The sequence below is a fragment of the Nuphar pumila genome, chromosome 14 (assembly GCF_984573655.1).
Source record: "Nuphar pumila chromosome 14, dmNupPumi1.hap1.1, whole genome shotgun sequence".
In the NCBI taxonomy this organism is placed as follows: Eukaryota; Viridiplantae; Streptophyta; class Magnoliopsida; order Nymphaeales; family Nymphaeaceae; genus Nuphar; species Nuphar pumila.
Window position 1 is genome coordinate 54,447,669 of NC_143262.1, and position 21,093 is coordinate 54,468,761.

General features: G+C 36.4%; 1 protein-coding gene and 1 pseudogene across 1 annotated transcript in view; one reads left to right on the forward strand and one right to left on the reverse strand.

Annotated features, from left to right (window-relative positions):
• The first annotated feature begins 570 nt into the window (after positions 1-570).
• The window catches only part of LOC149816838 (ABC transporter B family member 11-like), an 80,048-nt gene continuing 59,525 nt past the window's right edge, over positions 571-21,093 (forward strand). Inside the window, exon 1 of the mRNA XM_089987788.1 lies at positions 571-850. The gene's annotated coding sequence lies outside the window, so the exon portion shown is untranslated. The remainder of the gene's footprint in view (positions 851-21,093) is intronic.
• Positions 5,364-6,065, reverse strand: LOC149816839 (uncharacterized; annotated as a pseudogene).

Here is a 21,093-nt window from a genome sequence, read left to right on the forward strand (position 1 = left end):
TTAAGGTGTTAGCAAAGTGTTTTAAACCTAACTAGATTTATTTTGGTAGTTTCAAAAGAAATTCTATCAAAAGGGTGTTTTAGTCTTTCAATAATTTACCAAAAATATTGCAATCGAATAAATTAGTATAGCTATTTTGAGGAAATGGGCGCCCATTGCCACCCAGCTCCATTGAACACCACCCAGCTCCATTGAAATTCTATCAAAAGGGTGTTCTCAACTTTCTCCTTTTTTCCCTGAGTGTGGTGGTCGACCACCATTGCCACCCAGCTCCATTGAACACCACCAGTGGTTGACCCTCCTCCCTAAGCACTAGAGGGTGCCATTCCCTTTCGATGACCTCTGCTATGCTTCTTTGCTCTTCGACCAGAATGAACAACCGAGCATTTTTGTGTGGAACTCCATGATCCGGGCATTCCTATGGAGTTAGAACCTCTTTGGCCATGCTCTGTCCTTCCTGAGAATGCAGGACCGCAGAGTTGCACCCAACAAGCATTCCTTCACCTTCGCCCTGGTGGCATGCATCAAGGAGCTCGCCTTTAATGAGAGAATGTAGATTCACAGAACAATCTCATGAGGCTTTACTGCAGTTGTTCGTGAATCGGGCTTGCGTGCCAAGTATTCGACAAAATGTCTAAGTGAGATTTGGTTTCGACGACATCAATGGCAGATGGGTATTTGAAAGATGGGAGAATTGCTGATACCAGGGAGGTGTTCTATTCGATGGCTGAGAAGGATGAAGTGACGTGGATAAGATACTTGCTTTCATTAGAGTGTCTTGGTAGTTCAGAGGAAGAGTTCACTTGTATTTGAGCGATCATTGGAATATTGTTTTTCCAGCTTCAGTGAGGTGAGAAATATGAATTTGTCAACTTATTGTATTTTTTAAAGGTGAATATATTTTGCAGTTAATCCAGCTTCAGTTTTCCTTACCGTGAGGGGGCATTAATTTGAGCATTCTTGTTAGAGCAGTAACATCCATTCAACTGGTTTATTGTTGTGAAACTCACTTAAGAAAGAACTTCTGTAGAGTAGAAGACAATCTTATGGCTCGAATAGAGCATATGGCTTAGGTGAAGATGGTTATGATAGTAGAAGAGAATCATGCTCCAAGATGCTTAGAGAAAGCCTAGATTTTGATGAGTTGTCAAAGGAATATGCAGGGTTCGCTATCCTTGAGGTTGAGTGGCAGAAGATGGACAATCTGATATGATAAAAGCTATGAGGATTTTGCAGCATTGGAGTGCATGCAAACTAGTGAGGATGCTTCAACTGAACCGTTCAGTGTTGTCCTTCTTGGTGTTGTGTGCGCACATGTGATCATTGCAAAAATTTTCCTCTCGTTCCTCTTTTCCTTCTCTTTTCTTTTCTAACCTCTATTCCCTTTTTGAAGGGGATAAAAGAAAGAAAGAAGAGAAAGGAGAAGAAACTTTTTGCAGGGTCTCACTTGACCTTTATTTGAAAAGATTTTTGAAATTACTCACCTCCGTTTTTGAAATATTTGCGAGAAAAAATGGAGAGACAGGATTCGCTCGTCTGTACGAGGTTCAATCGTTCCTGGCGCCTTTACCAGGGGTAATTGAAACAAGGATCGAATTTATACCTTTTGCTTTGCCTAAAATATTATCTAAGAATTTATTCTAAATCTAAAAAAATGCACAAGGAATCATGCTCGTGAAATGCAAATGCAGAGATGTATGCTTTTAAGAAGAATAACTTTAGAACTTTGATTTTTCCAAGTGATGTTGAAATACATTTGAAGATACTTGAAGAAATGATTCAAAGGGTGGAAATTGGTTTGAAGAAGTTAGATTTTGAATCTAACTTAGAACTTTCAAAAATGGATCTGGAAGAAAAGACTTTGAAGTTCTAAGTCTTGGAATAATCAGAGTTTGGAAAATAAATCTTGGATGAAGAGAAAAAGAGAATTGGAATTTAGAATTTTGAAGTAAGAATGAAATTTCAAAGTCAAGATGAACTTTGAATTTGGATCGATTTTCAATAATCGATTTTGAAAGGGGTCTTTGGTCTTGAACTCTGAATTCACAATAGGAATTTTTGACTTGGAAATTGAATTTAGACTTGGAAAAATAGATTTGAAAGTGGTTTTGAAAAGTAGAAATTTGAAATTGGAATCCTCAAATTCATATGAGATTTGAAAATGGAATTGAGTTTGGAATTGGAAATCAAATTAGAAAATGGAACTGGATTTGAAAATCTGAATCCAAGATGGAATTGGTTTTGAAATATGAAATTCTAGATGGAATTGGATTTGAGAAATCCAAATGGAGTTTAGGAATAGAATTGAATTTGGGATTGGATTTGGAAAAATCTGGAATTCAAGATGGAATTTGCATTTAAAATCTGGAATCCAAGATGGAATCAGATTTGAAATCTGGAATCCAAGATGGAATTGGATTTAAAATCTGGAATCCAAAATAGAATTGGATTTGAAATTTGGGATCCAAAATGGAATTGGATTTGAAATCTAGAATCCAAGATGGAATTGGATTAGAGAATTCCAAATGGGGTTCGAAAGTAGAGTTGGATCTGGATTTTGGAAATCTGGATGGGACTTGAAGATGAATTTGGATTTTGGAAATCCAGATGAGATTTAAAGATGGATTTGGATCTTGGAAACTCAAATGAGATTTAAAAATGGATCTTGGAAATCCTAATTTGATTTTAAAAATGGAAGTGGATTTGAGAAATCTTGGAAATGAATCTGAGAATTCCAAAGTTTAAATTGAACTTTGAAATTAGGATATTCAAGTTTGAATTTTTGAAAATAAGATAAAATAGAAAGGTGAATTGGAATTTACAGATAAAAATTAAAGATTGATTTGAGAAATGAGAAAGACATTTGAAAATTTATCTCAAAATCACTTGGATTTTGGAGATAACTTGAAATAATTTGAAAGAATGATGCAATTCTATCCTAAATGTTGAATAAATTAAAAGAATTTTTAAAAATTGGATATTGAAAAGCATATTTCATTCTTTAAGTGAATTGAAATAAGATTAAAGATATAATACATTCATGATTATGGTCATAAACGTATTATAAGATAATCTATATTTAAATTCAGATGAAGAATAAAACACATTTTTGTGCCTTTATAGAGTTTGAAATAAAATTAACTCTCAATTTATTCTGACTATGGCCATTGATATATATTTTAAGTTAATTTACAAGTCAAACTCTGATAAAGAAAGAAAATATTTAGAAAAATATGATGATTTTTGGAGGAGATCTAGTGTAGATCCAATGTTATTCCATAAAAGATAAAAATCGTAAGTATTGTCCATATTTTGACTATGGCCATCAATGTGAATCATTTGCTTAAAATTTAATTACCTCTTATTAGAATGGTGCACGTGTTATTCGTGTTTTACCATTGTGGATTTTTGAGAAATAAAATAAAAATAATATGGAACAAGTAATTTTATGCTCATACATTATATTCTAATACTGAAAAATAAAGAATTATCATTACCATCTAGCTATTACAATTCTGAGATTGAAATTGAAATTATAATTTCTAAGCTAAGGAAGGAAATGACATTTTTCATACGCTTCATGCAAAAGATGAGTTAATACAAGCAATATAGAGAAGGAATATCATATTGAAAGCCAACATGCATATGTCTAAGAACCAAATGGGAATATATATAATATGCTAAACTAGTGAGAAAATATGCTTTACTATTGAAGATATATACATGCTAATCCCTAAACTAATGAAAATCTACCAGAGAGGGCATATATGATGGTATGTGTATATAGATGGAAGACAGTAGATGGGTAGGGTGAAGCGAAAGGGATGGCAGCCATTAAAATGGTCATACAAGTGTAGGAAATTTATGAAGGGAGTGAGCCGTTTATGCAAGGTATGCGCAGGGAAGATGCTGGGGGAACCGATTTTGCTAGCCATGATGACTTCAATGGATAGGTTGTAATGCGGGAGATGATGTACAACCCATAGGCACTTGCTTATGCTAGATAGCAAGTGAGTCATTTGGTGAGGATGCTGAATGCAGGGGTTTAGTGATTACAACAATATGTATGCAGCAAGTGAGATACATATATGTATAATGATGTTAGTAAGGTGCATTGTGTTTTGGAGGTGGGGAGTGCATGGGTGACCTAGCTGTGTAGTGAAGATGATACTCAAGTGATGGTGTAAATACTTCAGCAGTGTTGCTGAGTGAAGGATATAGCAGTGTGGGAGATAGTGAGTGAAAGTGACTACAACTGCAGCAGTGAGGGTGAATGAAGGTGATTGCTGCTGGGCAGTGGCAGTAACAATGCAATGGGTGAAAGGTGGCAGTCGGTGGGATAAAGCAGGTAATGTTGTAGCCGTGTGTAGGAGATGTTATGAAAAGATGAGACGATCTAAATTTCAACTATACTTAAGCTACTTGTTGCTGTTACTGGAAAACAAATATTACTATGAGCAACTAGTGAAGAATCTAATGGTGCAGGTGATGGGGGTAAATGGGTGTTATGAGTGTAGTGAGTGCACTATAGGTGGTAAGTGCATGTGCTGGAGAGTGATGGTGTTGTGATGCTTGTGTAGGAGCCAATGAGGTCGGTTTACAGGGGGTGACAACAGCAAGTGAAAAGCATTAGGGTGTTGTGCTGTGATATATGACATGAAAGGGGTATGGTGAGGAAGGTAAATGCATGTTGTGGAAATGATAACAACAAGGTGGTAGTAAAGGGGTTGTTGAGAAATGGTGAGAGTGATAAATGTTGTATGACAGGTGATTAAGCGAAGGTGTGCTACCGTGGATAAATAAGTGATATAGTGTTGAACACAGGTAGTGTCGGGTAATATGTGGAGGAGGTGGCTGGTGAAGCAGGGTGGTAATGTGAAAACGACAAGTGCTAATCTTGCTACAGTGGGTGCAACAAGTATGCAATAGCAAGGAATGTGTTGAAGACTAAAGTGAGGTGGTAAGCATTGTGAGTTGTAGCAGATGTACATGATGTGCATATAGTATGGTGGCATAAACTGGAATGAAGATGGTGTTGTAAGCAAATAAAGCTATAGCAGGGAGGTGGATCAGGTGACCTGATAGTGATGGAAGAGGTGAAGGGTGAATTGGAATGATCTACGATGATCCACGACTCATGGGCAAAGTACCATAGGAGAGAGTCTTGAATTAATCACCTAAACAGGTGAGAATAGTCTTAAAGCATAATCAAACAGTAAACCCACATAGAGATGCACGAAAATAATGCAGCGTATGGTGATCAAGCTCAAGCAAACTGAATTTTCTACCTTCAGTAAAAAAAACTAGTAGGCTATATGCATATAGGTTGCTGAACCAATACCTGCCACTCCAATGTAAGCAAGCTAGAAAAGTAAGGGAAAATGTGCAAGAGCAACACAGAGCAAAAAGTGGTGATGCCTGCTAGTGTCCTTGTCATAAGTAATAGCTGGCACGAACAACACTCTCTTCAATGTCTTCACCAATAGGAATCCCGTGCACAAGCACATCCATAACAACACAACATAGTACGAATAACTCCAAGCAATTCTTGTAAGAACATATATATATATATATATGCCAACAAAAGCATATCCTCCATATGCAACAATATCCAACAATAGAGCCTCCCCGCTCTCTAAGAAATATATGGACGCTTTTAGCAGCAAAATCTGAAGAAACCAATCAATCAACCCCTTCAAGAATTGTAGTGTAAGTGTTTCAGGACTAAATTTCCAAAGGAGGCCCATTGCAAACCCAGCCAGAACCACATAGGTAACAAATGCCGTGAAAGGAATGTAGGGATCATGTATATTAATATCATAAATAGGACGTTTATAGGGTAGCCCTCCTTCAACTTGCTATGCTATCATTGTCCAATGACCTTTGTTGATATTGCCTCGCACGTATTTAGAGCCAGAACGCAAAATTCTTTCCTCATATGCACCCAAACCACTTCGAATAATTCCTGGTCCAGCTCCAAAGAAGGTATTCCCAAATGGATTAGGTTGTTGAACATTTGTTGGCTGCCTTGGTATGCCAGCCTGCCCACCCAAATTGTTGTACATTTGTGGGTGATGAGGAACTTATTAATTTTTTTTTGTGTCATTCATACTGATGGCTCTGTGTAAAAAATGCTACCACGAATTTCCCAATCCTTCAGTTATTTTTTGTGGTATAAATTCTTGTGCGGTTCTGATTTTATGAACTTCAAAAAGCTCACGCTTATATATATGTTTTGAAGAAGATCAAAAGACAAAGAGGCTAGATCAGAAGGGAAGGGTCATGCAAACCTATTTGGGTACAGACTGAGGGTACAGAGGAAGGTGAGATGGGTAATAAGGATGGTGATGCTATAACCAAAATGAATGAGAAAAGGTATCCAAACATTACCATTTAGTGGATTTCAGAAAGGAAAGAATCTAATGCTAATTAAATACAGACAATGTAATGAACAACGTGAAACAGGAAATGAAACACAAATCAGAATTTAGAATAAACGTAGGAAATTGATACGACGAATAGGAAATCACATACGACAAGCAATTAAACTGAAAACAGAAAATAATAAAGAGAATAGCAGAAAATGAAAACGGATCATCAGAATAGAGTAGAAAATTGGATATAAACAAGAAATCAAAATGAAAAGGAGAAATTGAAGTGAAACGGGACATAGATGGGACAGGAATATCCAGGTGATTCGGTGATGCCATTGCAAGACATCACCAATTACTAATATGTAAGGCAATTGCAGAGGTTTACCCCATCAACTGATGCAATGGGTCCTTAACATTTGATGTCATTGATGATGTTGGGAATCTCAGAACTCGGATGCACACCACCAAGATACTTATATGGTGTGATCAAGCCACTGGATCCCAAAAATGTAATGATATACAACGAGTATAAGCCATGACAAACTTTACAAAGTATTAAAGCATAAATTAATAGTCGATGAAATGGGGAAGGGAGGTAGAAGATGGATGAGATATATATTTACTATATAGACTGATATAAACTAAAAATTCAGGAAATATAACAAGAAGGAAATGAATAGCAATCAGGAACAAAGACAAAAGACAGGGAAAGAAAAACAGGGAACTAGGAAATCAATCAAATATAAATGAGAATGGAAATTCGTGAACAAGAATATAACGGCAAACATGAATGAAAAACTAGTGAACATGACGATTAGAAGGCAACCAGAGATCCATCATATAATCGAAATGTGATAGAATATTAATCGAACAACAGAAATATTAATGCAAAGTAAAAGACGTTGATGCAAAACTAAATAGCAAATCATAAGGAATATGCAAAAAAAAAAAATCAAACGAAATTCAAAAGCGACTTGCAGAGGGAAGAAGAAGAAAATAAGAAAAAAAGATGTTGGAATCGTATGTTCCTTTGTTGATGTAGCAGTAGGTGGATTGATTCTTCTATATGCAGGTTGATCCCACCATTGATGCTTTATAAGAGGAGAAAGAAGAGAAAACCAAAGAGAATAAAATCTGAGTAACCAAAGGAAAAATGAGATAAAGAGAAAGGGAACTTTGCAGAAAATCAAAAGAAAAGAGGAACGATTACTTACCTGTAACTGCAGGGGGTGGTCAATCAACTTCCTTCATATGATGGAGAGGAGGACCAGAGAGAGAGAGAGAGAAATGAAGAAGAGGAAAGGGGAAAAGAATGGGCTCATCGAGAAGAAGAAGAAGATGGTGGGGTGAAGAAGCAATGAGGATGAAGGGAGCCTTCGGCTCTGTTTTATAACAGAAAGCCGTTAGGCTCCTTTCGAAAATGATCCCTCAAATTTTTCAAAAATTTTAAAATGGTGGTTGTATTTTACAAGTTTTTTTCAAAAAGAGGGTTTAAGGCTATCTTCTAAAGAAATCCTTTTCTTATATATATATATATATATATATATATATATATATATATATGTATTTTCTAAAAAGAGAAAATTAAGAAAATACGAGGACGAGACAAAGATTTAAAATAAGGATTCAAAATGAGGTTTTTTGAAAGATTTTTATAAAATAATCATTTTGAAATTGTAAGTTTTTCTGAAATAAGGTTTTTTATAAAATATATGATTTATTTTAGAAAATGAACCCCAAATTGGATTTAGATCTAAGATTTTGAGAAAATATTGACTTTGAATATTGAATTGAGATTGGATCCAGATAAAAACCTCCGAGAAAATTCAAGGAATTGATTTTTTTGATTTTTTGAAAGATAGAAGATCTGGGATCAGAATTGGATCCAGATATCCGATTTGGATCTGAAATTGGGTCAGATATAAAATTTGAATCCGGATTCCAATGAATCTGAGAAATAAATGGAATTTTGATTAGAAATTGACCTGATTTATTTAGAGGATGGGGTCAGGGGCAAAAGGGGAATTTTTGGATTTTTTTTGGAAAATTTGGGGTGTTCACAAATGCCCCCCTTTGCTGCTAAGCCGGTTGAAAGTCGAGCTTAGTGGCAAAGAAAACACACCAGATTTTATAAAAATGCCCCAGTCAGAAGGTCTGAACTGGGTGTGAAAGAATTGTTTTGTAAAACATTATTCTCAGATTTAGCACCTTATCCTGAATGGTTTGGAAAGAGATGAAAATTCTTAAGAATGAAATGATTGGATAAAAAAAGGCAATGAAGAAATTGTGATGGGACTTTCGGATGAAGATCTCAAAATTATGAAAAAGGAGAGTTTTTTGAAGAAGTCTCATGGCTGAGAAAAAATAAACTTTTTGCAAAAGGCTTTGGTTTAGCCCTTAACCTGGATGGGACATTTTTAAAAAATACCTCGTGAGATGAGGTTCAGACAATCCTAACTCGAATGGATATACAAAACATGGATTTCTTGATGAGAAAAAACCATAATGGGACTGGGAGAAATACCTCACCAGAATGAGGCAACTCTCTTTGAAAATGCAAAAAATGCTATGTCGCCTCAAAATAGATATTAAGCATTGATTTCATTTTTGGATAACAAAAAAATTTTGCCAATAAGATGAAATTGTAGTTTATTCAAATGCTTGAAAGATGTGCATGTATGTGCAAAAGATATTCCCTCTTCCCCTAGAGTACTTCCTTCAAAATGAGGTTAACTTTCCGGATTCCAGAGTCAGATTCAAATTTTTATGTTGTTGAGTTTCTTCAAGGAAGATATCTATTTCCTTGATATGAATAGAGAAGAAATACTCTTAATTTCATAAAATCAAGCAGTGAAAAGATATTGATGAAAGGATTTTGCATAAGAAAAGATGATTTCTGGCAATTTTGGCAGTTTATATATGGGGGGTTTCTCATGATGATCTTTTGGCACTCTTTTGAGACATCGAGCTTTCTTGGGTTTTGGCGAGAAGTTTATCACATCATCCTTCATTTTGGAGATGTCCTAACTTTTCTTTTTTCTGGGAAGGGTACGTCATAAACTCCTTCAACTTGAAGATGCTCCGATCCTTCTTTGTCTCAGGAATTATACTGAAGGTATTGTCTCTTTGGTTGGAATTCTCTTGATGATAGCAGAAATCAAATATCTTTTAGGGTTTGTCGGGAGGTTTATCGCATTCACCTTCAACTTGACGGTGATCTGAACTTTCCCTGGAAGGATCCATCACAAACTCCTTCATCTCGGAGATGATCCAAATCTTCTTTGGCCCCGGGGATCTAACTCATCCACCAGTCTTCAACTTGACGATGATTGAGAGATTCCTTTTGCAGATATTTAATTGCAGATTAAATGAATGAGGAGATATGGACTGAGTGGATTCTTTTTATCACTCAAGATATTTCTACTGCCTGATTGCCAGAAAGTCTTCTTTAATCATGCATCATAGCTATGATCAATATTGATTCGCTTCTGGCTTTTCAACATCATTGAATATTTTTTTCGCTAATCATACCAAAGACATTTCTTACATCCTTTTGGTTGATTAACAGAGAAAAGATTTAAATTTTATCCTTTTTCGCAAAAAGCTTCACCCTTTTGAAAAGAATACTAGAGGTAATTTGAGGTAATTCTTTTGTGCAGTAAAATATTGGAATCAAAAAATGTTTCTAGCAGATTGGAAAAGTTTTCAAAAATCTTTTGTGAAATAATCACTCAATATAGATTTTGACAGGACCTCGGGTTGAACATTTTGATTTTGGCAATATCAATCAGTAAAACTGGATTTTACGGGACCAATTGGAAATTGGGTTTGGTGAAGAATTTTGATAAAGGAATTTGGTAAAGGACCAACGTTAAACTGGAGTTTGGGAAGGATTTTGGTAAAGGACCAGTATTAAACTGGAGTTTGGGAAGGATTTTGGTAAAGGACCAATGTTGAACTGGGTTTGGAAGGACCAATTTTGAAAAATTGGAATTTTGAGGGACCATTTTGAGAAATTAGAATTTGAAGGACCAATGTAAAAACTGGAATTTTGAAGGACTAATTTGAGAAATTGGAATTTGAAAGACCAGTATAAAAACTGGAATTTGAAAGACTAGTGTAAAGCTGGGTTTTTGAAAGGACCAATTTGAGAAATTGGATTTTTGAAGGACCAGTGTAAAAACTGGAATTTGAAAGACCAGTGTAAAAAATGGAATTTGAAGGACCAGTATAAAAACTGGAATTTTGAAGGACCAATTTGAGAAATTAGAATTTGAAGGACCAGTGTAAAAACTGGAATTCGAAGGACCAGTGTAAAAACTGGAATTTTAAAGGACCAATTTGAGAAATTGGAATTTGAAGGGCCAGTGTAAAAATTGGAATTTGAAGGACCAGTGTAAAAACTGGAATTTTAAAGGACCAATTTGAGAAATTGGAATTTGAAGGACCAGTGTAAAAACTAGAATTTGAAAAACCAGTGTTAGACTGGATTTGAAAGGACCATCGTGAGAATTGGATTTGGTGAAGGACCAGTGTTAGACTGGATTTGGAAGGACCAACGTGAGAATTGAATTTGGTGAAGGACCAGTGTTAGACTGGATTTGGAAGGACCATTATAGAAGACTGCGCTGCCTCTATAAATGATTTCAGGATTATCCCATATTCTGAATGGGAAGCTCAGGTTTATCCCTTAACCTGAAGGAAAAAAGAAGGAATTTTGAAGAGAATAAACCTGAAGCTTGAAATTTGGAAGGGATCAGCCGGAACGCTGGATTTTGGAAGAAGGTTTAACCTGGCAGTTGGGTTTTTGAAAAAGAACAGAGTCCAAGTCGGAACTCAGATACTTAAAAAGAAAGATGGACCAAACTGAGGGTTAGGTTTTTGAAAAAGAAAAGAGTCTGAGTTGGAACTCGGATATTTAAAAAGAAAGATGAACTGACCTAAGAGTTGGGTTTTTTTTTTCAAAGTGAAGAGTCTGAGTTGGAACTCGGATATTTAAAAAGAAAGATGGACCAACCAGAGAGTTGGGTTTTTGAAAAAGAGAGAAGAGTCTGAGTCGGAACTCAGATATTTAAAAAGGAAGATGGATCAACCTGAGAGTTGGGTTTTTGAAAAAGAGAAGGGAATCCGAGTCAAAACTCAGGTTTTTAAAAGAAATCTTTAATCAGAAGATTGAATTTTGAAAATTTGCCACCGCAAGGACCGGATCTAGGATCGAGAGTTTTGAGAATGACCAGTTTGGGGACTGAATTATTTAACTTGCAATGAAGAAGACCATCATAGTTAATGGTATGTGGCCAGATTTTCAGGATTAACCCCTTATCCTGAACGGGGACTACCTCAAAGGATGAGGTTTCAGGTTTATCCCTTAACCTGAGTGAGAATGAGGAATTTTGATAAAAAATTATTTGAAATTGATAAAGAATTATTGGCAAAAGGTTTCGCTTGATCTTGTATGTAGAATTTTTAAAGTGAAATTTTGAAAAACTTAAGAAAATTCATTTTTAGAAAAATGGATCAACTGAAAGGTTGATTTTGAAGAATAATCAATACAAGGGTGGACTTTGAAGGACCAACACGAGGGTTGATTTTGAAAAAGGGTTAACACGAGGGTTGATTTTGAAGAAGGATCAACATGAGGGTTAATTTGGAAGAATGATCAACACGAGGGTTGATTTGGAAGAGGGATCAACACGAGAGTTGATTTTGGAAGAAGGATCAACACGAGGGTTGATTTGGAAGAAGGATCAACATGATGGTTTATTTTGTAAGAAGGATCAACACAAGGGTGGATTTGGAAGAAGGATCAACATGAGGGTTGATTTTGGAAGAAGGATCAACATGAAGGTTGATTTGGAAGAAGGATCAACATGAGGGTTGATTTGGAAGAAGGATCAACACGATGGCTGATTTGGAAGAGGGATCAACACAAGGGTTGATTTGGAAGAAGGATCAACACGAGGGTTGACTTGAGAAAGATTGGACAAAAACATTAAACTCATGAACTTGAAAAAGACCACCGATTTAAGAAGCTCTCGGTGATCATGATGGAGATTTTGCAAAATTTTTTAAAGTTTCACGATTTTTGGATAAACCCTTATAGGTAATCTTATTTCTCTCGTGAATGTTGTCAGGATTGTCCCTTATCCTGAAAAGAGTAGGAATTTAATAGAAGTTGATAGCAAAAAAGATTTTTGAAATGCAAATATAATTTCAACAATAAAAGATGCCCCAGTATGGCAAAAGAAAGAAAAATTGAATCACCAAAGATATGAAGAAAATTGACATTTCATTGATAAGCAAAACTGATAACAAAAACTGAATATTTACAAGTACGTGACCAAAAGATCACAAAAGACTGGGGTTGACTTGCCCCTATAAGATGACTGGTAAAAGAAAATGAGAAAAGCAGAAAAACTTTGGCATCATCAGTTCTTTGAGTAGTTTGGGAAAGGCTTGGCGAGGACAACTGGTTGTTCTTCTTCTTCGCCCTCTATCATAAGATTTTTATCGATACAGTCCCGGATGATGTTCTTGAGAACAAAGCAGTGCTCTGTGTCATGCCCCAAATCTCAGTGGAATTTGCAGAATTTGTCTTTTCATTTTCCCAGGGTGACCGGAGGATCAACAACTCTCGAAAGTTTAACCATCCCTTTGCTCAACATATATTCAAGGACCTGCTCGAGGGACTGTTCTAGAGCAGTGAATTGGTGGTCATAACCCCAACCGTCATGTTTTACCTTGTCCTTTTGCTTGGATAGAACCTATAATATCCTCAAAATTTTCATAATTATCAAAATAAATAAATATTATAATTCTTTAAAATAGAAACAGTAAAGTGATATAGAGTTGATCCAAATGGATCTTGTATCCAAACTGGATCAAATGGATCCAGTGTTTGGATTTGAATATGATGTATGGACTCGGATCTTGGATGGATCCGAAACCCAATTGAAATTCTATTGGATCTTAATGGATCCAAATATGGTCAAATTTCGATCAAGATCAAAAAATCTAGTTAGAAGGTTTAGAAGATCTAAAATATAATTATCCAAATCATATTTGAGATTCGTCAAAAATCAATTCATATATAAAGGAATTAAACAAGGTCAATATTGCAACAAGTGGGGTTGTGGTGTTGTGGTGGGACGCACGGTTGAGTGAAACTACAACCTTGGTTCATAACCCCCATCAACGAAAAAAAATCCTATGAAAATGTACATGATAGGGACTTGGACAGATTTTCATAAGAAGATAAAAGAATTTTAGTTGCAAGAAGGAGCAACTAAAGAGGAGTTGGTTCAGTGGCCAGGAGGATGTACTCTCAGGGAGGAGAACTCAGGCTCAAATCCCTTGGGCGCCAGAACATTTTTGCTAAAGAAAACATTTTTTTATTAAAGTCATTCTGTCACAGCAAGATTAAATATATTAATGTTGCAAGGTAATGCAATGAAGCACATTATGGCGCACTGGAGGGTCTCGTTACCTCTTAGGAAGGAGACTCTAGTTCAAATCCCCCTGTGCGTCAACAATGAAGACTATTATTACAAAAAAAATATGTATAATAATATTTTTTTTTGTAAATTCTTTGTATCTATCATAAATTTGTATTTAAATGGAGGACCACACGTTTTAATGAAGGGGATAACCGAAAATCACAAATACAGAAACTTAATAGGAGTTTTGAAACTTGAAAACTTAAAAAAATTAAAGAGCATGAAAATTTTCCTCATAAAGGCACACGTTTTTGGTGGTGCTATTATGTAAATGAAAAAAAAAGAGGCAACCAAGGTGGGTTGGGCATTTTCCCAAATGGGAAGCCCAACCAAAATTAATTAGGGTTATTTTTAATAAATAGTTGGACATGAGAAAGGGGAGAAACGTTGGGAAAGACCCTTTCCCACGTCTCTTAATGAGGAAGGTGGAAGGAGGTACATGGGAAGGTGAAGACCGGGCGTCAAATGGGGGCTAGTAAATGGCATTTAGGAGAGAGTTACAAACAAAGAAAAAAATGGAAAATCAAGAGGGGTTACAAATTCGATTTCTTTTGGGAAATCGCCCTCTTCCCTTTCTCTGGAATTATTGCTTCTTCCTCTCATGTCCTTGTCTTTCCTACGCCCACTCTCTCTCAGCCTAAATGTGAGGATCAACAACATTACGCCTTCCACCATTGCTTCAGACGAGAAGTTAGTGCAAAAAGAACGGATGTTCACCAGAGAAAAGCGGCTATTGCCATCGGGTTCACGCTCTCACGAGGTAAGTGGCACATGATGCCATGGTGCATGTGTATGCTGCACTCGATCTGTACATATGTATGAAATTACGTATATTTAGCCTTGGTCTTTGCCATGGCTGATGTAGCGTCATCATTCTTCATAAGTGCATATGACTATTGCATGTATACACTAAACCAACATGCCTGACTATGTACCGACTAGATGAGATGATGAGACTGATCGTATACTCAACATGGAGCCAGATCATGCTATTATTTCATATAGGCTAAAATAAAAGAGAAGAACAAGTTATCCAAGGTGGTTTGGGCTTTAGACCATACACGGTGTCACCATATATGTATGTCTCTACATTAATCTAGATAGGACTGATATGAGATACATATAATTGAATTGGAGAGGATATACATATAAGCATGCATTGAAAAGATTAGATTATTGTTGTTGTTGTTTTATAGTTTATGAGCATTTAGCTTCTATGTGATCTAACTGTATTTTTTTTGTCATGGTTTAAAATATAAAAAAAAATATGATTCGAGCTTTGTATGTGATCAAATTAGTTATGAGCATTCTTTTACATGATCTAACTAATTATGTGGTATACATGTTTGATCATAGAAACATATACTCAAGACTTGCACTGACGTATTTTTATTTCTCCTATTTAAGTTCAAACAAAACTTAGGTATCCATAAAGTTAAATTTGAATTAAATTATGGCATTTCATGTTCATGTATTAGTTCCTACCTTGTGTTAATTTACATATTCAGGAAAAAAAAAAAGGTTGTGTCTATGATATGCATGGGTGAGTATGGAAACGGGTTGGGGATTGTTTGATCCCAGCTCACTTTTAATTATTGGTCAGATTGTGGTATGTTAGGTCAGACCTGTCCGGTCGGCTTGGCTCGACCAACCAGGATTTGTCGACCCCTATACGGGCTCAGTGTTGTAAACTGCTAGCGCGCAACCTTTGCTAGTCAACTTGGTTGGGCACTGCAGACCAGACCAGCTAGGTCTGCCGCAGCAGAACTTACCCTAAAAATATAAATTTAAAGGTTAGTTAGGTTGGGTGTTGCTATAGCCTAGTTCGCCTCTCGAATTAAAAAGTTTTTAAAAACTTGGTTTATACTACCGCATTGAAAATCTGGGACAAACTTTGGGCAACTAGTTCCTAGCCGATGTCCTCTGTTGTCGTAAAACATTTGGCTTAACCTAAGACATTGTTCGGTCGACCCTGTATATCAAACATCATGTACTTGGTAGGGCACACAACACTCTATCAGGGTCATTGTTGTGTTGTAAGCACCTTGATGGCCAGCACCCTTGCCTTAGTAGGTCGACTAGGCCAGATGACCCACCTGACTGATAAACCACAACAGCCCGGTGTTGTCGTCTTGATGCGTTGGGCAGTGGTAATTGTTGTTGCACCTTAGTGCTGCATCCAACAGGATATGTCGACTTGAGTCATCTCGTCGAACTCGAGTTACCAATAGGGTACGCTGCCTTATTGATGTGTCATGAGTAGACAAAAGAAATATAGAAAATGAAAATAAAAGGAGGGCAACTAAGTACAAAAACAAGTTCTTGGTTTCATTGAATGAGTTGGTAGTATTTAGGTTTCGGTAATGGACCAAAGGGGTCTATAAAATCGCAATGGAGAAATCACATAAACATATGGTATGCTATATGCATACGAGTTGTCAAAATGACTTGACAGATAATAAAAGAGTTAGGAAAAATATAAGCATGTGTTTGCGAAGAATTGTTTGAGTGCTTACCTGCACTTGGACGGTCCACTTATACTTGTCACCACCTGAGTGAAATTGGTGTACACTGCATTATGGCGACAGACTGGGGGCTAGCATAATCCCCTCTACAACAGAAGTTCTTCCAGTGTACATAACCGTTGAACTTGCTTAGGTGCAATAAGTAAATAAATAGCTAACGAGCCCCATAAAGTGTGTGTGTGTATATATATATATATATATATATATATATATATATTTGAATGGTTTTGGCCATCATAGTGTACGCATACACATTTTTGCAAAAGTTGCAGTTTTGCACTGTTGGTTCCTGAAATGATTGTTATCTCATTCTTGAGTTGTGCAATGCCAAGTGTACTATTTTCCCTACAATAAAATGTATGTTACATTTGAAATTCACTATTATGCCCTTATTCAGCATAGGTTGAAAATGCACTGATGCGCACATACATTGGTTAGGGCAAAGGCTCAGTTTAGTGCACATGTTTAAATAGCATGATGAATTTATTTAATGCTTGTGAAAAGAGAGTTATTCGTCAATGAATATAGCATATGAATGAGATATCAATGACATATTCATGTTAAACATGGTTTACATATGTAATTGTCATCTGAAGGTTTCGATACATGAATTGTCTGTGGTTAAATACATATTCTTGTCATAATGGCACCAATAAAAGAAAAACTACAAAGGTATGATGGTACAAATTAAAATTGAGCATGTCAAATCCTTGTGATGCCATATAGGCACCTATGTTGCTATGTGAACTGCATATAATTGAATCATGATTTCATGTTATGACATGTTTACGTGCTAGTTGATCTATATGTGTTCTGTAAAAGTTTGCATAATAAAAGACATTTTTATGCCATGATCATGTGAAAGCTTAAAAATCAAGCTTACAGCTTCGCATAAAACTGATAGTGCCATACGTGCACTTATGAATTGTTAAAGTTGGGTTATGCCATGTTGCGGCACAACCAGTGGGGTACAATATGTATACCCTAGCACCAAAAACAAAAGTTAAATTAATACATGATGACATAAATGAAAACTCTAGATTTTGGGTATACCTGAAAGACGGTATATGTTACCAGTTTATATTGGGATTCTGGGTATACCTAAAAGGCGGTATATGTTACTGGCTTCTTAGGGTTCTAAGTACACCTGAAAGATGGTGTATGTTACTGGACCCAAACCAACAAGAATGAAAATTATGCATAAGTAAAATAACTAAGGGATTTTGGGTATACCTGAAAGATGGTATATGTTACTAGTTTCCTGGGATACTGGGTATACCTGACAACGGTATATGTTACTGGTTTTCTAAGGCTCTGGGTACACCTGAAAGACGGTGTATGTTATCAGACCCATAGTCTACCTTAGAGAGGGTAGATGGTACAAGCTCCGTGGGATAATTTTTGTTTTATGAAAGCGAGGCGTCTCACCCGATCCCCAGTCCTCAGAGTTAGGGGGGTCAGGACTACCAATATGTCCTAGGTAGTAGATCCAAGTCTTCTGCAGAAGTACAAGGTGCATCCTAATTCTAGTTCTAGTCATTGGGGAGTACTCTTTCGGTCGTGAACCGTCCTCTTTGGATATCTGTATGGCTAGTCACACGGGTTATAAAATAATAGACCTCTGTGTGGTCTCGATCCGCTACGATGTTGAATACTTGTGTGTACCCACATGGTAAGTAACAAGAGAAACTTAAAGTTAGTACATTTCTAACAGTTTTCAAGTGTGCGCATAATACTTGAGGTTTCTATGGTTAGAGTATGATTGTGGTTCACTCGTGTGATGCATAGCTCAGACATGTATTTTTTTAAATGCAGAATACAGGATAACCTAAATGTGGTTCATGCATATGATGTATCGTGCTTACATGTTTATGGAATATAACATGAAATACTGGACTTTAGTGAACTGTACATTCATCAATTGTTTAGAAGGTTATTAGTTCTATCTAAACATGTTGCACATATACTTGTACACATGACACTGTGCACATTCATATGGATATTATGCTTCTTACTCAGACGGGGTAGTCTGACCCCTTCTAGATTAATATTTTTCAGGAAACAGAATGGTGAGCAATTGTTGTCGTCGCTGCTGACAGTGCCATGTGACCATATCTTCTTCGGATGTCCTGAATATTTTTGACTTGTAATAAATCATTAAGTTGTAATTGATAACTTTTAGTATTTCAATGCAAGAATTTATTTTACTTAATGCCTTCAGTTTGTGCTATTACTTGTAACCTACCCAAATAATTTGGCTAAGGATTTAATAAAGCTTTTTCGTTGTTGTTTAAAAAAAATTATTCCAAAATTTTAAACCTAAATATTTAGGGCATTACAGAACCGGCATGTCATTCTGCTTGAAGAGTTCATCTCGCTGGCCTGCTTGTTTATTCTTGCCATCTTTAGTTGGCTGAGAAGGTAAAATTTGCCTTCTTTTTGGAATCTTGACTGCTCTTGATGAGGGTGATGCCCTTATACATTCCATTGTCCATTCTCATCTCGAGCCACTCAGCTTGTTCAATAAGTTCGATGAATGATTTTGACGGGTAGGTAGAAATAAGGCTCCTGAGAGGTTGAGAGAAATTGTTCAGGATAATCTGGTGTGTGTGCTTCTCTGAGATGGGGGTTCTCATTTATTGCAGGTATCTCTCCACCTTCGAATGAATTCTCTGGCCTTTTTTTTGTCCTCTTGCTTCAAATTATATAAGTGATTGAGGGTTGGCAATGCCTTAGTGTTGAACATGAATTGCTCCACAAACAGATTAACAACCTTGTCAAAATCTTGCAGCTCAACGGGGTTGATGTGCTCCGCATACCACTTTGCTGCTATGCCTTCTAAGCTGCGAGGGAAGCACAAGAAAAAAGCACGATTGTCTTCACTGAATCTGGCACACTCTGCAGAAAACATTGCGAGATGGGCCTTTGGATTGCCGGACCCATCAAATTTAATAAATTTTCTGGGGAGATCTTCCAAGCTACTATCCCCATCCAAGTTGAGGTAGAAGTCTTGCCTGGTATATGCTTTCTTTCCCTTGTCTCAGATTTGTAGGTCCTTGATTATCTTCGTCAATGCTTGGATTGGATCTTCTGTTGGGACCCTATCTCTAGGCTTATTTACTGACTCTGGCTCTTTTGACACCTTCTTGGACTGTCGCAGATGTCTTGGGACAAATACAAACTGCTCTTCTTTGGAATCCTCTTCTACCGATTTTGTACCCTCAAAGGTGTTGTCCTGCTGGATTCTCTTCTTGTTGACCCTGACATACCTTTTTACTAGATTTCTCTTAATCTTGTTCTTAGAGGTTGTTTTCTTCGGACCTGCCCCAGCCTGTTCGGACATCATTTTTGCCATCATCTTCTGAAATATTTTGTACATTGCTAGATCAATATCATCTTCTTCTGAGTCATGTCCTCAGGACAATCTGGGAGAATTCACTTCCTTTACTTCACTGTCATTGTGCTGACGAGCTGCTCTCCTTCCTGCCCTTGTTTGAATCATGATGGGATGCCTGATGTTTTCTGTAGAATAAAGGAAGGGTTTAGACTTGAAGACTTTTTTTGGAAAAAGGGGGACGATGAAGGAGATATTAAAAGATTTGAGAAGAGATCTCTTGATAGATGAGAAAATAGAATTTGGAAGACATATTTGAAAATGGATGACAAGACCTTGAATATTTGAAAAATTGCAGGTAGGATCAAAGGAATTGAGAAAATTAAAAGAGAAAAAGAAAAATACACCTGGACTTTAAAAAATAGAATAAGACTTCAAAAATAACTCTGAAGAAACATGGAAAGAGAAAAGTATACCTAGATTTTGAGAAAAAGTCTTAAAAGAATGTCTAGGGTTTAAGAAAATTATGAAAGAATAAAGAATGAGAAATACATAATCCTGGATTTTGAGAAAATAAAGAAAATTTTGAAATAAACATCCAGGGTTTTGAAAAAGGTGAAGTAAATAAGAATTTATAAAATAATATCTACAAAAGAAGTCAAACTATACAAACAATGATGCACAGAACAACACTCCTTAGAAGATAACTCTAGATGTAATATTTGAAATAGCTTGTAGGACCTTAATCCTAACTCTATGGTTCAAATCATCTAATTTCAATCATGGTATGCCGATATACTCAAGCCGAAGCTCGAAGTACGTGGCATAGAAATATTTCTCTAGTTCTAAGGTAATGGCTTTCCAATATCCTTGAGCACCTACCGATATACTTTGGACTGTGACCCTTAAGTACGTGATAGGGGGGTGTTAACCCAAATAAGTGGTCCAGTTGTGAGGCTCTCTCCTGGACTATGATTCAGTGAGACAGCCCAGCAACATGAAGACCGGGACAATATAGGTAGAGATGTTTTTGAAAACATGTTCAACATGCAATAAACCAGATAGCTCTAATGCAAAGTCCTAAAGAGATAGATTTTGAAAATCACAAGAAGCATACACTTGCATACATTGTTTGCATTCAATCCCTAAATTGAGGAGAGTTGTATTTCAGACCTAAGTCTATGTGAGCATGAATAAATCTCCTCAATATGGTCCTACCAAACCATACTTAAATCCTATGTGTGCTAATATCAGCTGGGACAGAGTCTAGGCTCCTAAGGTTTGCATGAAAATGAAACTGGCATTTGTAAAATAAAGATTTAGACAATATCAAAGCAAAGCAAAGGCACAAATTTGACCAGACG